The sequence below is a fragment of the Rhinatrema bivittatum genome, chromosome 1 (genome assembly GCF_901001135.1).
Source record: "Rhinatrema bivittatum chromosome 1, aRhiBiv1.1, whole genome shotgun sequence".
Classification (NCBI taxonomy): Eukaryota; Metazoa; Chordata; class Amphibia; order Gymnophiona; family Rhinatrematidae; genus Rhinatrema; species Rhinatrema bivittatum.
In genome coordinates, this window is record NC_042615.1 from 360,075,250 (window position 1) to 360,091,160 (window position 15,911).

Here is a 15,911-nt window from a genome sequence, read left to right on the forward strand (position 1 = left end):
TAAGAGCAACAACAACAATCTGAAGGGAAGACAGCAACAGGGGAGAGCTAGCCTCTCTCGCATCAAAATGGAAGAGACTTGTTCTGGAGGAGACACTTAAAATATCATGTTGGCACTGGCAATAAAAAAAAAAGGCATAGAAATCTGTTTGCCAGGAAAGTAGCTGGATAAACCACTTTAATAGTCACTGAATCAGAGGCCCAGCTGATAACGTAAATTCATTTTCACAGCACTGGGTATTAACTGAAGCTATCTCAACTCCTGGAAAAGCTGAAAGCTCCAGGCAAGGTTTAAGGACCTTTGACTTAAGCGGCAAATTTACTGTTCAAAGTTGATCATGGATATCATCGGGTACAATTTTTTTTTTTTTTTTTTTTTTTAAGGAGTTCTTTTAGGATCATTTTTGCCATGCTATATAAATACATCTTTTTTCTAAAAATAGTTGACAAGAGATTCCAAACCAGGAAGTCAGCGATTGTGGGGCATTCCTAGCGAACCAATGTTGCAAGTTTCAGCCAATCGGATTGCTCACAATCAAACTCAACATTCTACTTAGTTCTGGATTGCTAAGAGAAGGGGCGGGGAGGAATCACGGGAAGGCACATGATTGCGACATTGTCAGTTACATTTAGAAAGTCTAACACACTGTGGAAATGGATGGAGATCCGTGCCATCACACTGTGCAGTACATGCAAATGCTTGTTTAACCTGCATCTGAGGAGTGCTCTGTAATGCAAGTAACCCCCACTTGAGTCATTATGCAGAAAATTGTTTTATACTGATTTCAGCACCCGTTCTGCATGTCACAGATGTAGCAGCATACCAAATCAGCATATTTCTAAAACCAATTACTCAATGGTTCCACAGAGTCAAAAGCTGTTGAGTAGAAGCTAATCTACATACAATGGCAAAGACCTTATTTCTTAAGCTGCTTGTGTGCTGAATGTTCCAGGCTCCGGGCCTGTCAAGCAAGGTGTCAGGATACAGATTTGTGCGGCTGAGAGAATTCCGGCTGTCTGCTGGATTCAACGGGTACCGATAAACCCTGCAGCCCTCAGAACAGCAGCGACAATTACACACCATAGCCGAGCCTCCCCTGATAACGTGCACCAGCTCTTCAACTAACCTCTGTTCTGAAGGGCTGCACACGTCTGTACGGGCAGAAGCACTTTTATTTATTTTGACTAATGCGTGTCTGGATTGATATGGCACCCTTTACCAGGATGCCTTACATCCTGAGGAGCACAAAAAAACAGTGTTAAATGCTAGATAGGTAAATGTGAATGCAAACTGCACGAGCTTGAAGATTTGTGTCTTAGAAGTGAGCAGATGAGAAGACGTGATGGGAAACCTTGGGACTTCTAGAGGGGTCATTTTCTAAAGGTGCGAGGCCAAGAGAAAACAGGTAGCTAGTTTTATTAAGCCACACGGATCTCTTTTGGTTTTCTTAGGTGTTCTTTGATTAATTATGTACCGTATGTTTATTTTATTATGTATCTGCCTGGATCCCATGTTTTTACAGGAGGTTTATGAAATTTTAATAAATGAAATGAAAGGGAGACCTCTGGGGCCAGGACAGCCAGAACGATTCATCTCATTTGTTGGGGAGGACCAGAAAATTAGGGAAGCAGGCAAGTAGCTGCTGACTTGGAGCTGTTTCTTTGTAAGCAGGGATGATAAAATGCTGTGCTTGGACTCAAAGAGGTCGACTGCCTGTGTGTGCAAAATGCTCCCTCAGACAGGGCCACGTCGTCAATGTGATGCCTGTACAAGATTTTGAAACGAATCAGCATCAGAGAGTTGCTGGATGGGGCTCTTGGGAGCTCCCAGGAGCTCCTTGGTAAATTATTCTGTGAAAACAAAGAGTGCCTTACTCAGTGGAACAGAGCTGCGGTGATCCCCGATAAGAAACTGGCAGTACATCACTTATCAGCACAGCAGTGCCTTGATTTACTCAGGGTAATCATAGTGGGAGCTGCTAAAATAGGAGCTGGTTTCAAAAATTTCAATCCCAACAACTTCTCAAGAGCCAAATAAAAATCTGAATAAAAAAGTCAGCAACAGACAAAAGGGATTTCAATGATTTTGTTTAAACTGCTGATCAACGTATTTCAAAAACCATTCTTGCTAGGGCTGTTTCTGTAGAGGGCAATTTCCAATCTGTGCGCAGAAATGTAAAGTCTGCAGGTGCTTTTTAACTGTCAACTTGCAAAAGGAAAAATTTTCCCTTTGACAATTAACTCGGGGGAAAAAAAAAAAAACAACCTACAAGCACAGACCTGCATCTGCTATTCATGCGGGTATCCAAACGCGTATGCCTGCATTCTCACGGGCACACGCGTGCTCACCCCACTCAGATCCCACCTCCAGAAATGCCTCTGCTCTTTGTGTGTAAAAGTATGTATGTCCTGGCACTATGCACGCACTTTTATACAGATACAGTAGGCAATTTTCAAAAACCATACTTCCACGCACAGAACATTGTTTTACATGTATAAATGGCTTGAAAAAGTGCCCTCAATGTCCACTTGGCATTGCAGTTTAATTTCCAGTTCACCTTCAACAGAATTATAAAAGATAAAGCAAGGAGACCTGAACATTTCATGATGCCTCACTTCATTCTATGGTACACCAATTGGCATATGCTTATGACTACTAACCAATGGCAGGGCAGCTTTCAAAATGCTCAGTGTCAACCAGTGGCAGGGCAGCTTTCAGAATCCTTAATGACATCACAATGCGCTCTGTCCTACTCGAGTAAACTGTGTCTGTCCTCCCTGAGAGCTGCTATATTGCAAAGGACGTGATCAGAGACCTGAGGGCTTAAGCAGCAGGGCTACTCCATGACGTCACAATGTGCTCTGACCTCCCTGAGATTACAACCGAACAGAACCAAAGGGGCCCTGTTTCCCTACAGGAAACTGCGGTAAAGAAACGAGCAGTGATTCCAAGTGTAGGGGGCAGCAAGGGGGTGCCTGGGTGCTCTATCATCTGCATGAACAGTTCAAAAGTTATTAAGAGGGGCCGACACTGGCTAAAAAGCAACTAATGCTGTGATTTTATTTTTGTGGCAATGTTCTTGGCCAGCCACATTTTTAAAAGGTGCTTTTAATCTGAGGGGTGAGATTGTAGGAAGGGAATTTGCCACTCACATTCTAAAGAGCAGGGGTCCTCGATGAGGCTAACAGTTGGGCAGTAGACTGAAGAGCCATCACCGTTCATGGATCCATGTGACAAGACTGCAGGACCTGCCCGATTTGGGGCCTTATTCAAATAGGAACATTTTTCCCCCATTCTGCGCTCTTTACTGGTAACCTTGTGAAAGCAAAGAGACTGATTTATTGAACTTCGAGTCTCCCCACGGCTCCCGTGCATTTGCCCATATTTTCCTCTAGCCTCCCATGTCCTTAGTACAAATTTGGAGGCTACATGAGCTATATTAACTTTCTGTGAATTGTTGCACTGTACCTTTATATTGTTTACATTACTCATTTACAATTTGCACTGAGGGGATTCTCAACCTTTCCAAAAGGTGGATAGTTCTGAAGTGAATTACATTAAGTCTTCTCCTATGTTTCTAATACATTTTCAGATTTACTAAGGTACCTTCCTTAATGAGGTCATCTTTCTGCCATCTTACACTGACTGACATGTAAAGCCTGTGGCAGGAGATGCCACACACCAAACATTCAGCTTACAATGTTGAGATTACTTACCTGATAATCTCGTTTTCCTTAGTGTAGACAGATGGACTCAGAACAAATGGGTATAGTGTGCTCGTGCTAGCAGTTGGAGACGGATCTGACGTCAGTACAGGTGTACATATACCCCCACAGGAAGTGAAGCTCTTCAGTAATCTTCCTTGCAAAAGCTGTTATGGATATATGTGTACTGACGCTCAATGAAATAGTGAAAACAGGATTCCCCTGACCGATTGATAGTAGCTGGAGACCGCCAGCATTCCCAACCGGAAGGCGTCGACACCTGGTAGAGTGGACGCACTCATGGAAGAAGTGATGAGGCTTACCTAGAATCGGTGAAAGCAATGTAGACAGGCAGCTGGGTGGGATGCTGAGTCCATCTGTCTACACTAAGGAAAACGAGATTATCAGGTAAGTAATCTCAACATTTCCTGTCGTGTAGCCAGATGGACTCAGAACAAATGGGATGTACAAAAGCTTTACTCCCGGACTGGGCGGGAGGCTGCCTGAGGACCGTGTAAAACTACCCTTGCGAATGCTGTGTCCTCCCTGGCCTGGACATCCAGACGGTAGAACCTGGAGAAGGTGTGGAGGGAGGACCACATCGCCGCTTTACATATTTCTGCAGGCGACAGCATCCTAGATTCTGCCCAAGATGCTGCTTGGGCTCTGGTAGAATGAGCCTTGACTTGTAGAGGCGGTGACTTCCCAGCCTCCACGTAGGCCACTCTGATGACTTCTTTAATCCAGCGGGCGATGGTGGGCCAAGAGGCCGCTTCTCCTTGTTTCTTCCCGCTGTGAAGGACGAACAGATGGTCAGTCTTTCGAACTGTTTCTGTCATTTCCAGATATCTTGGCAGCAACCTGCCAATGTCGAGATGGCATAGCAAATGCCCTTCTTCTGATTTCTTCAGGCCTGCCGTAGTTGGCAAGGATATGGTCTGGTTGAGGTGAAATCGTGAGACTACCTTAGGCAGGAAGGATGGAACTGTGCGAAGATGGATAGCCTCAGGAGTGAGTCTGAGAAAAGGATCCCGGCAAGACAGTGCTTGTAGCTCCGAGATGCGGCATGCTGAACATACAGCCAGCAAGAACACCATCTTCAAAGTGAGAGACCGTAGAGACAGGCCCCGAAGGGGTCGGAAAGTGGATCCCGCGAGGAAATCCAAAACTAAATTGAGGTTCCACAAAGGCACTGGCCACTTCAGTGGCGGATGAAAGTGCTTGACTCCTTTCAGGAAGCGAGAAACATCCGGATGCATGGCAATGGTCTTGCCATCCCTCCTGGGACCATAGCAAGACAGCGCAGCCACCTGAACCTTGATGGAGCTGAGGGAGAGACCCTTCTGAAGCCCATCCTGCAGGAAATCCAGCACCATAGGGATGGTAGTCGCATGGGGATTGGTGCCATGGGTGTCGCACCAGGCCTCAAACACTCTCCAAATCCTGACGTAGGTGAGGGAGGTGGAGAACTTGCGGGCTCGGAGGAGTGTGTCTATCACCGGCTCCGAGTAACCTCTCTTCTTCAGTCTAGCCATCTCAATGGCCAGACCGTAAGAGAGAATTGAGCTGGATCCTCGTGAAGGATGGGACCTTGATGTAGCAGGTCCCTGAGCGGAGGCAGGGGAAGGGGCTCTCCTGCCAGTAGTCTTCTCATGTCCCGCGTACCAGGGTCTACTTGGCCAGTCTGGTGCCACTAGAAGACCTAGGCCCCGGTACTTCTGAATCTTGTGGATAAGTGTGTCCAGCAGGGGGCCACGGAGGAAAGGCGTATAGCAGGGCCCCTGGAGGCCATGGCTGCACCAGGGCGTCGATACCTTGAGAGAACGGATCTCGCTTGCGGCTGAAGTATCTGGGTACTTGAGCATTGGACGTGTCCGCTAGTAGGTCCATGTCCGGAATCCCCCAGTGATCCACAATCATTTGGAAGGCTTTGGGAGACAGCTGCCACTCTCCCGGATTCAGGCTTTCTCTGCTGAGGAAATCTGCCGTGGTGTTGTCCCTTCCGGCAATGTGTATGGCGGAGATGTCCTGAAGATTCGCCTCTGCCCAAGCCATCAGCAGGGCTATCTCGAGGGACACCTGTTGGCTTCTGGTTCTGCCCTGTCGGTTGATGTATGCCACCGTGGTGGCGTTGTCTGACATCACTCTGACAGCTCTGTTCCTCAGTCTGTGAACAAATTTCAGGCAGGCCAACCGGACTGCCCGTGCCTCTAGTCGGTTGATGTTCCACCCCGACTCTTCACTGTTCCACCGCCCCTGGGCTGTGAGTTCTTCGCAGTGTGCTCCCCATCCGCTCAGGCTGACATCTGTGGTGAGCAGAGTCCACGTAGGAGAGGACATCTTCGACCCTCTGCTCATGTGGCTGGGCTGCAACCACCACCGTAACTGGGTCCGACCTCTGGCAGGCAGAGGTAGGTGCGTGGAATAGTGCCGTAGACGGGGGCTCCAGCGAGAGAGCAGGGAGTGTTGTAGAGGTCTCATATGGGCCCTTGCCCAAGGAACCACTTCCAGGGTAGATGCCATGAGACCAAGAACCTGCAGATAATCCCAAGCCATGGGCCGACTGGTTCCCATCAGGTACTGGATGCGCGTCTGAAATGTCAACCTTCTCTTGGGGGTGAGACTGACCGTGTCTGCCTGGGTGTCGAACTGTACTCCCAGGTATTCCAGTGACTGGGAAGGCTGTAGGCAACTCTTGCTGAGGTTGATTACCCAGCCCAAGCTTTCCAGAAGGGCGATCACTCTGTCGGTTGTCCGATGGCTCTCCTCTCGGGATTTCGCCCTGATCAGCCAATCGTCTAGGTAGGGATGGACCAGAATTCCTTCCCGCCTGAGGGCCGCTGCTACCACGACAACCACCTTGGTGAAGGTCCGCGGTGACGTGGCCAATCCGAAGGGCAGAGCCCGAAATTGGAAGTGGCGTCCCAGAACTTTGAAGCGTAGGTAGCGCTGATGATCCGGATGGATCGGGATATGCAGGTATGCCTCTGACAGGTCTAATGCCGTGAGGAATCCTCCTGGCTGTACTGCGGCCTTGACGGAGCGCAGAGTTTCCATGCGAAACCTCGGGACCCTTAAGTATCGATTGACTGACTTGAGGTCCAGTACGGGCCGAAAGGTGCCCCCTTTCTTGGGTACCATGACCACCTGACCCTCGCCCTTTCTTTTTTCTCTCCCTACCCAATTGACCCTCACCCTCGCTATCTTCTCTCCCCTCCTCCCAACCTCTTTAGGTCATCTCCTCATCTTCCCCTTCCATCGTTCACTTCACCCTGCTGATTTTCCTGATTGCTTTATATAACTTTATTGTTAAAACTAACATGTACATTTGTATATATATCTCGTATTATCATCCCCTGCCCTATTAACCGCTACCAGTTAATGTTATTATTGTAAAGCTTGTTCCTAAGTTATTATTATTATTATTATTATTATTATTATTGTAAAGCTTGTTGCTAAGTTATGTTACATTGTGAACCGAGGTGATGTTTTGCAAACGTGCCTCGGTATATAAGATACCCTTAATTAAATAAATAAATAAATAAATAAATAAATAAATAAATAAATGGAATAGTGTCCAGAATTCACTTCCCAGGCAGGTACTGGGATGATGGCCTTCAAGGACAGGAGCCTCGCCAAGGTAGCTTCCAATGCCGCCTTCTTGTGTATGGGACATGAGGATTCCACAAACTTGTCCGGAGGGAGATGATGAAAGTCCAGATAATACCCCTCTCGGATGATGGCGAGGACCCACTGGTCCAACGTAATCTCGACCCATCTGGGGTAGAAGAGGGTTAACCTGCCCCCTATGGCCCCGTCCCCCAGATGGATCGGCTGAATCTCATTGGGAGGCATGGCCGGGACCTGAGCCCGAGCCGGCTCCTCTCTTCTGCTGCTTGGGCCGAAAGTACTGGTTCCTGGCCTGAGGACGAGGTGCCTGGTGGCTACCCCTATAGGGATTGAAGCGTGGAGAACTTCTGCCTCTGGAGGGCCTTGGAAAGGCGCGCTGGTTCCTTTTGAACCTGTCTTCTGGCAGTCGAGGTATGGGAGAAGCACCCCATGTGCTGGCCAGTTTATCAAGGTCACTGCCGAACAGGAAGGACCCCTTAAAGGGCATTCTGGTGAGGCGTGTCTTCGAAGGAGCATCAGCAGACCAATTCCGTATCCAGAGCTGCCTTCTGGCAGCCACAGAAGATGAGATCCCCTTAGCTGTTGTACGGACTAGGTCGGATGCGGCATCCGTGAGGAACGAGAGAGAGGACTCCATGTCCGCTGCCGGAGCATTGTTCTTAACCTGTGACAAACAGGCGCGCGTCACCACTGTGCAGCAAGTTGCGATTCGCAAAGACAGAGCTGCCACCTCAAATATCTGTTTCAGGATGGCGTCCAGTCGCCTGTCATGGGCCTCCCTAAGGGCCGCCCCCCCTTCAACTGGGATGGTAGTGCGCTTGACCACAGCGCTAACTAAGGCGTCCACCTGAGGGCACGCCAGCATCACCTTGATAGCCGGATCCAGGGGGTACATGCCTATCAGGCCCCGCCCCCCTTTGAATGAGGCCGCCGGTGCAGCCCATTCCAGATCTATCAGTTGCTGTGCAGCTTGCAAGAAGGGAAAATGGCGGGCTGAAGGACGAAGACCTTCCAGCAGAGGGTTCTGTGTAGGTGGCACCGCAGAGCTGGGCCCCGAAATATCCAACTCCGCCAGGCACTGAGATATTAGGTCGGGGAGATCTTCCTTGGGAAAGAAACGCCTCATGGTTCGATATGGCTCCATCCCTGAGGGAAGTTCCCCCTCCTCGGAGGGTTCTGAGTCGGTCTCCGAGACATCAGGGTCCGCCTGAACCGGACTGCCCGAAGGCGGTGCACGATAAGGGCGCGAAGGTCCAGGGGCAGGGTCCACTGGAGCAGCAGCAGAAGCAGCAGCCCCTGTAACAGCAGGGCCTGAACGGGAAGCGGATTGCATCTGTACAAAGGCATGGATCCCCTTAAAGAGATCCACCCATGAAATGGAGGTGGTCTCAAGTCGCCTTACCAGATCCCTTGGGATTCCCGGCTGTTCGAGACTGCCTGCGAGATCCGGGGTGGCCCCTGGAGAACTATCCACAAACCTTGGTTGAGACTGGTCCTGGCCTGAGGCTCCCACTGCCTCCTCACATTGGGCACAAAGGGAGTCTGGCTCTGAGCTGGCATGCTGAGCAGAGGCCGTGAGCTTTCACGCCGGAATCAGGAGGCGCCGCCGCCTGGGACACCGGGGCATTAGATTGGTCCATTGCGCTAAAGTAATATGCGCTCAATACAAAGCAGCAGCTATATACGCTAAACAGAATATGCGCACAATAATATGCAGTTAGCAATATACGCTAAACAGAATATGCGCTCAATAATATGCAGTCAGCAATATACGCTAAACAGAATATGCGCTCAATAATATGCAGTCAGCAGTATGCGCTCAATACAGGCACCTATCATGGGCGCTCAATACCTGAACCGGGCCAACAAAATGGCGACCACTGCGACGTGCCGTATACAGGCAACGCCGCCGATCCTCAACTTCAGAGACCAAAAGTAAAAGTTGTGCGCCTTACCTGATCCTTGGCGCTTCCCGGCTAGAACCCGGGCGGTCTCCGGCTGCGGGGGAGAGGGGAAGTACCGTCACCACCGCGCTTGAGGAATGCACCCGCTGCCTCCCAGGTCCACACCGGGACCGAGGTGCCTCCTAGCCCGCAGGCTTGGCCCTGCCGCGATTCGGCCACCGGCCCGAGGCCTAAACACCGAGGGAGCACGGAACTCACCCCGGGAAGCTCAACTGGGGGAGGGACCAGTGGTATCACCGCAGGAGCGCGGGGCTCGATGTTCCAGTAAAGATAAGTAGAAAAGTAGAAGTAGATTGGAAACACGCTCAGCGAGCGTGCAGGCACTCCAAACTGCTTTGGAGACGGAAATTACTGAAGAGCTTCACTTCCTGTGTGGGTATATGTACACCCGTGCTGACGTCAGATCCGTCTCCAACTGCTAGCACGAGCATACTATACCCATTTGTTCTGAGTCCATCTGGCTACACGACAGGAAATATACATTTATGTGATATATTATCCAGTAGCTTAGTTTCTTGTTGAAGTTGAGCCATTGGTAATAATCATCCATGTCTTATCTGCTCCTAGAAGCACATGTTCTTGTCCAAATGTTTAATCTGTAAAAAGCATTCATTGCCTCACTCATTCATAAAATTTGATGCCCCATCCTATCTGTATCCTTTTCCTCCACGTGGGATTGACTAGCAGTTCAGTTCTGGCTAAATACTTTTCAGTTTTAAAGGATTGTACAAGCATCCTGCTTCCAACCAGCAATGCAAGAAAAATAAATCGTTTTTTCATAGCAAACAAAGGGGCCGATGCAAAACTTTGGCGCAGAAAGCGGGCGCTGAACAGTCAGCGCCCTCTTTCTTAACGTGCCCCAGGCACCCCCCTGGGGGCGACATGCAATATTTAAATTAGGGGGTCGCGTTAGCAAGGAGAGCCCAAGTTTATCGGCATCGGTTTTCCTAAACACCGCACAGCCAGGGGGTTCAGGAAATGGACGCTTCTCAATTAAGCGTCCGTTCCCTGCACCCGACTGCCGGTGGTTTTAAAAAAAAATGTTTTTTTGTTTGTTTAAAATTTGATTACTTTTCCCCCCTACTTAAAAGGAGGCAGTACAGAAAAGCAATTTATTCTGCTTTTCTGTAGTGGTTTAAGGAGTGCTCCGCAATTAACGCCTGCTCCAGGCAGGCGTTAATTTCTGATCGCTAAATATGCGACCTATTTATTTATTTTATTTATTTATTTATTATTTTTATTATACCGAGTTTCATGATAGGAATCACATCAACCCGGTTTACAATTAACAATGTGAGTAAAGGCAGAGAGTAACATAGTAAAACATTTCCCAATTCAACGTCACATATAGAATGAAACTTAACAGATATAATAACAATATTTAGGATGTGAGAAAGTTACAAAAAACAAGGAAAAATAACTAGGATCTGAAAGGGGGAGGAAATTGAAGGAAGAATATTAACATTTTAGCCAACTGTATCAATTAATAAATATGTATAGTATTATAAAAATATAGATGAGTAGCAAAAATGATCAAATATGATGCTGTTGTGAAGTATAATAATAAGATGCTGTGACTGCGTATGAAGTTAGTGGGTTTATTACAGTTCACTAACTTTGTGTTTGTGCTGATGGGTGGGGAATTTAATCCAGTTCTGGGAACGCTTTTTTAAAAAGCCACGTTTTTAGTCTCTTCCTAAAAGTTGGGGCGCATGGTTCTTGTCTTAAGTCCGGTGGGATGGAGTTCCAAAGGATTGGACCTGCTGATGAAAGAGCTCTTGAACTGTAGGATTTATGTAGGTAAGTTTTGGCATGAGGTACCTGAAGTGATTCTTTGTAATGTTCCCTGATGGGTCTGGCGGATGTGTATTTTTTAAAAGGGATTTGTAAGTCAAGTTGAGTGTGTTGATGGATGTTCTTGTAGATAATCATGATGGTTTTGTACATAATTCTGAAGTGGATCGGTAACCAATGAAGGTCTTTGAGGATGGGGGAGATATGGTCGATTTTCCTGGAGTTTGTAAGTATTCTAGCTGCTGTGTTCTGTACCATTTGTAAAGGCTTGGTGTAAGAAGCTGGGAGGCCTAGTAGTAGAGAGTTGCAATAATCTAGTTTGGAGAAGATTATTGCTTGCAGGATTGATCTAAAATCTTGCGCGTGGAAAAGTGGCTTTATTCTTTTCAGAATATGTAATTTGTGGAAGCAGTCTTTTGTAGTTCGGTTTATGAATGGTTTGAGGTTAAGACGGTTATCTAGGATGGCTCCTAGATCTCTTACATGGGTGGTTTGTAGGAGGGTAGGTGGCTTTGAGAGCGTGATGTTGTTTTCAGGTGCTATAAGGAGATATTCCGTTTTCGACGCATTAAGGACTAGGTTTAAGCTGGTAAGGAGGTGTTTGATTTCTAATAAGCAACTATCCCAATATTCCATTGTTGACGAGATTGAATCTTTTATAGGGATCACAATCTGTACGTCGTCCTAGACACACTTTTTTTTTTTTTGTATCGGGAGTGAATGCCTAATAGCTTCAATCACATGCATGTGCATGTGATGAGCGCTATTAGACTCACTCCACGTTGGACGTGCGTTGTAGAGGCGCTAATCCCCTTATTGCATACAGTACTCGACTGTCATTTCTTTATAAATATTTTGAGAAACTGTAACTTACACCCTTTCCCACTTTCTGTTTAAGTTAGAGCCGCTTGCCTTGGCAGGGAAGATTAATGGCTCTTCTTCACTGCCTTCCAAGATAAGCTGCAGGAACGAAGGCCTTCCACCAGCATGAGGACATTTCAGGTTATTCTTCAAAGAAGGCATTTGTGACTTCCCGCTGACCTGGACTGCGGCACCATGCCAAGTTTCCATCTTGAGAGCCTGACCGAGAGTCAATCTGACGTGACCGCTGCGGGCGGGTCATATGGGCCATAAACCCTATGCCGCACCGAGCCAGTTCTCATGAGCAATAAATAAATACGTGCACTGCAGAGCCTCAAGCAGATTCACAGGCTGACAACCAGGGTCAGCAAACTGTTCGGTGGAAGCGAGCAAAGATCGCAGATGCAGAGATGGGCTTTATTTAATGTGACTGCTAAACTGGACGTCTGCCACGCGACGGGTTATTATAACCACCAAGCTGCTCACCTGGGAAAAACAAAACCCTGCTGGAGCCGACAGCAGGACAGGTCTGTTAGGGGAGGCTTGCTAACTATTCCTGCAACTACTAAATGGCTTTCCTCCTTGCATAACTATTTCTGTGAAAAGCACAGCTTCCCTTGGAACGTACTGGGGGGGGCTCCCTGTAACAACTTAGTTTAAGTATCAGCACAATTTATTTGTTTTCTGCAAGTGCATCTGAATATATTTTTAAAAAGACAAACTCGTACTTGATTCCGACTTTACTGTTGAGGCTTTCGTTTCACATATAAGGCAAAATAAGCATGAATGCTTCTTGAAAGTGTCTACAACTGATGCGCTCCCAGTGTTATGGACGTACGTACATCAGGATGCTTGGGTACTACTCCTGATCAGGATCCCGTGCAGGCAACACGGGCAAAGAAGGGATAGAGCACTGATGACTTTAGGGTGGAAGTCAGGGGAAGACATTTCTAAAAACAGGAGTTATGGCCACAGTAAACGATAGCAGCTACAAAAACAACAGCACAACACTCCACTATAAACCAATAAAAATTCACAAAACCAAGTGTATACTATACAAACAATAATGAGGTCCATAAGTCAAAAGCATTTAGCTGGCTAACTCAGAAGTTCCAGATAGCTGGCTAGAATTTATCGGCTAAGATAGGGGCATTCCAGGGGCATAACTGGGAGGAGTTGAGTTAGCTGGCTAACTCCAATATTCAAAGTTAGTTGGCTAACAGGGCCAGATTCATTAAGGCTTTTCTCTCATTTTAAGTCTATGGGGAAAAAAAAACCTTAAGAATCAGGTACTTAGCCAGCTAAGGTTGCTTGAGCCAAAGAGCTGTTCTAAAGTTAGCTAGATAAAGTTAGCCAGCTATTTTCAACAGTGTGGCTGCACTATTGAATATACCTCCAAAGGAGCTTGGATAAGTTTATCTGACTAAGGGCCTCATTTTCCAAGGAGTTACCGCGTGTGATAATTCCGCAAATCGCGCTAACAGTAGTTAACACAAAATTTGCATTCGCAAATCGCATTCAGGGGGCGGAGCAAATGTAAAGTAGGGAGGATTTATCATGTGCCGCGAAACAGCCGCACTGTTAGCGTGGCTCCTAACGCGGCCAATAACTACACCTCTTTCATTTGCGTTACATTGTGCGCTACAGCCAGTAAAGGTTTATTGCGGTTCACGATGTCTCCTAACAGGCCTGTTTCAGTATATGAGAGAGAGAGAGAGAGAGACTTGCTATAGTGCCTCCTCCCTAGACAGGTATTTGTATCCCAATGGGAGGCCCACCTAGTAACTCGAGGTGAGGGTTAAGTATTAGTGTAGGGGGTTAGGGGCCACTTTCACATTCAACGTGAGACGTACGAACAGAGCAGTGGTCTCTTGTGAAGATTTGCTGGACTTCGGAGTGAGGAAACTCACTCCAAGATGAAATTTGTGCAATGTTCTCTCCACCTAGCTTGTTGTTACCCAGGTAGAGAGTCCATCAAGCTAGGTGGAGAGAACATTGCACAAATCTCATCTTGGAGTGAGTTTCCTCACTCTGTAAGTCATCAAATCTTCACAAGAGACCACTGCTCTGTTCGTAATTCTCACGTTGAATGTGAAAGTGGCCCCTAACCCCCTACACTAATACTTAACCCTCACCTCGAGTTACTAGGTGGGCCTCCCATTGGGATACAAATACCTGTCTAGGGAGGGGGCACTATGCTCTCTCTCAGCCTGCAGCATACTGAAACAGGCCTGTTAGGAGACATTGTGAACTGCGATATACTGGCAATGTAGCCCAAATTGCACTAATAGTGCAACTTGCGATAACAGCCTTTCACATAGCTGATATTGCAATTTGTGATACACATGCTTATTAGCATAAGGTACACCCATTTTGGAAAATGAGGCCCTAACTTTCCTATCTGAACTGTGTCTGAATATGGACCTCGATACTTTAAAAAAAAAAAACCCAAATCATTCAAATCCACAAATCCCCCCAAAATAGATAGTTTGATAATCAGCGTCTGTATGCCTTGATGTTCATGTTTTATTCTAAAAAAAATAAAAACCAAAAAATTACAAAAGAATAAAATGTACAAGGATATAAAGAAAGAAAGGAAACCTAGTAATAAGACCTAAAGAGGTTACCCAGAGCCAAAATAAAGTAGATTGTTATCTTAGGAGCTTATTTACTAAGCAATTTTTCATAGACACAAAATGGAAGAAAACCTTTGGTAAACAGGCCCCTTAGACTGAGAGCCCTCTGGAGACAGGAAAATACCTGCAATAACTGAGTGTAATTCACTTTGAAGGGACTGATCAGTCCCAAAAGGTGGAATATAAATGTAAAAATATTAAATTAAATCGTACGCATGCCAGACAGTTCTGTTGGACAGGCCCGTTGCCTCCCCTTCCCTCGTTTATCAGTCTAATCCACCTCGGTCCCAGCAGTGGGAAGGAGATGGCTCTACCCCTGTATGTGAGAGAGTGTGACCGTGTCTGTTAGTATATGTGACTGTGTGTACATGAGGCAGTGTACACGAAATACTGCATGGGAGCTGGTGTCTATTATGAGACAGCGGATTGTAAGAAGGGGGCTTTAAACATGTGGTACTCCACTGAAGTCTGAGGCTTTGTGAGAATCTACCAAAACCATCTTATCTTCACAGAGTTCAATGGGTATCTGAGGCGAGAATGACAAATGCCTTTGACTATAATTCAGCCAGGACACAAATTATAAACAGAAGTAGTACTTTATGAAAAGATTAAAGTAAATGGAGAGAAAATATGTTGCTTTCATATACCCCTATAAGCTTACGCATTCTACAGTGATCTATATAAATTAAACATATTTACAGAGGTTTTATGATTGTACTATCCAAGATGGAGATGGGAATTTTATGGATTTGTCTTTCTGCTTTTACATATTTTATGCTTGCTCTTGTGTTTTAGGTTGATTATGTTATATTTATTAGGGTAAGCTTTGTTTTTTTTTCTTTTTTTTGCATTGTAAACCATTTTGAGCATGTGGAAAAATGGTCAAGATTTTGAAATAAATAAATAAAATAAAAATACTCTGCCATAAATATATTAGTGTAGATCCACATTGTAAGCATGTAAATGCAAGAATACTGTTCATGGCTGCAGAGAAGCAGAAGCACAGAAACTCGAAACTGTGTCCCTAAATAATCTAAATACCCCACCATTCCTCACAATGATATTTTCCAGTCCAGAAATGATAATTTAAAGGACCTTCATATATAACTGGGCTGTATGCTCTTCTCTGCTAAACTGCAGTAACTTCACAGATCCTGGGCATAATCATTAGTCCTTGTAATTCTTGTCTTATGAACTTTCTGTAAATTTTTTAAAATATGTATTTAAAAACACTCTCGAAACTTCAGGTTGCAAATCACTTATCTTCAACATGCAGTTCATTAGGGGTTCCCCTGATACAGTGCGTCTTTCGGTAAGTTCAA

The 15,911-nt window shown here is 46.2% G+C and overlaps 1 protein-coding gene across 2 annotated transcripts in view; it reads right to left on the reverse strand.

Annotated features, from left to right (window-relative positions):
• FRAS1 (Fraser extracellular matrix complex subunit 1) overlaps positions 1-15,911 on the reverse strand; it is an 868,026-nt gene that overhangs the window by 559,327 nt on the left and 292,788 nt on the right. The window lies entirely within an intron of this gene.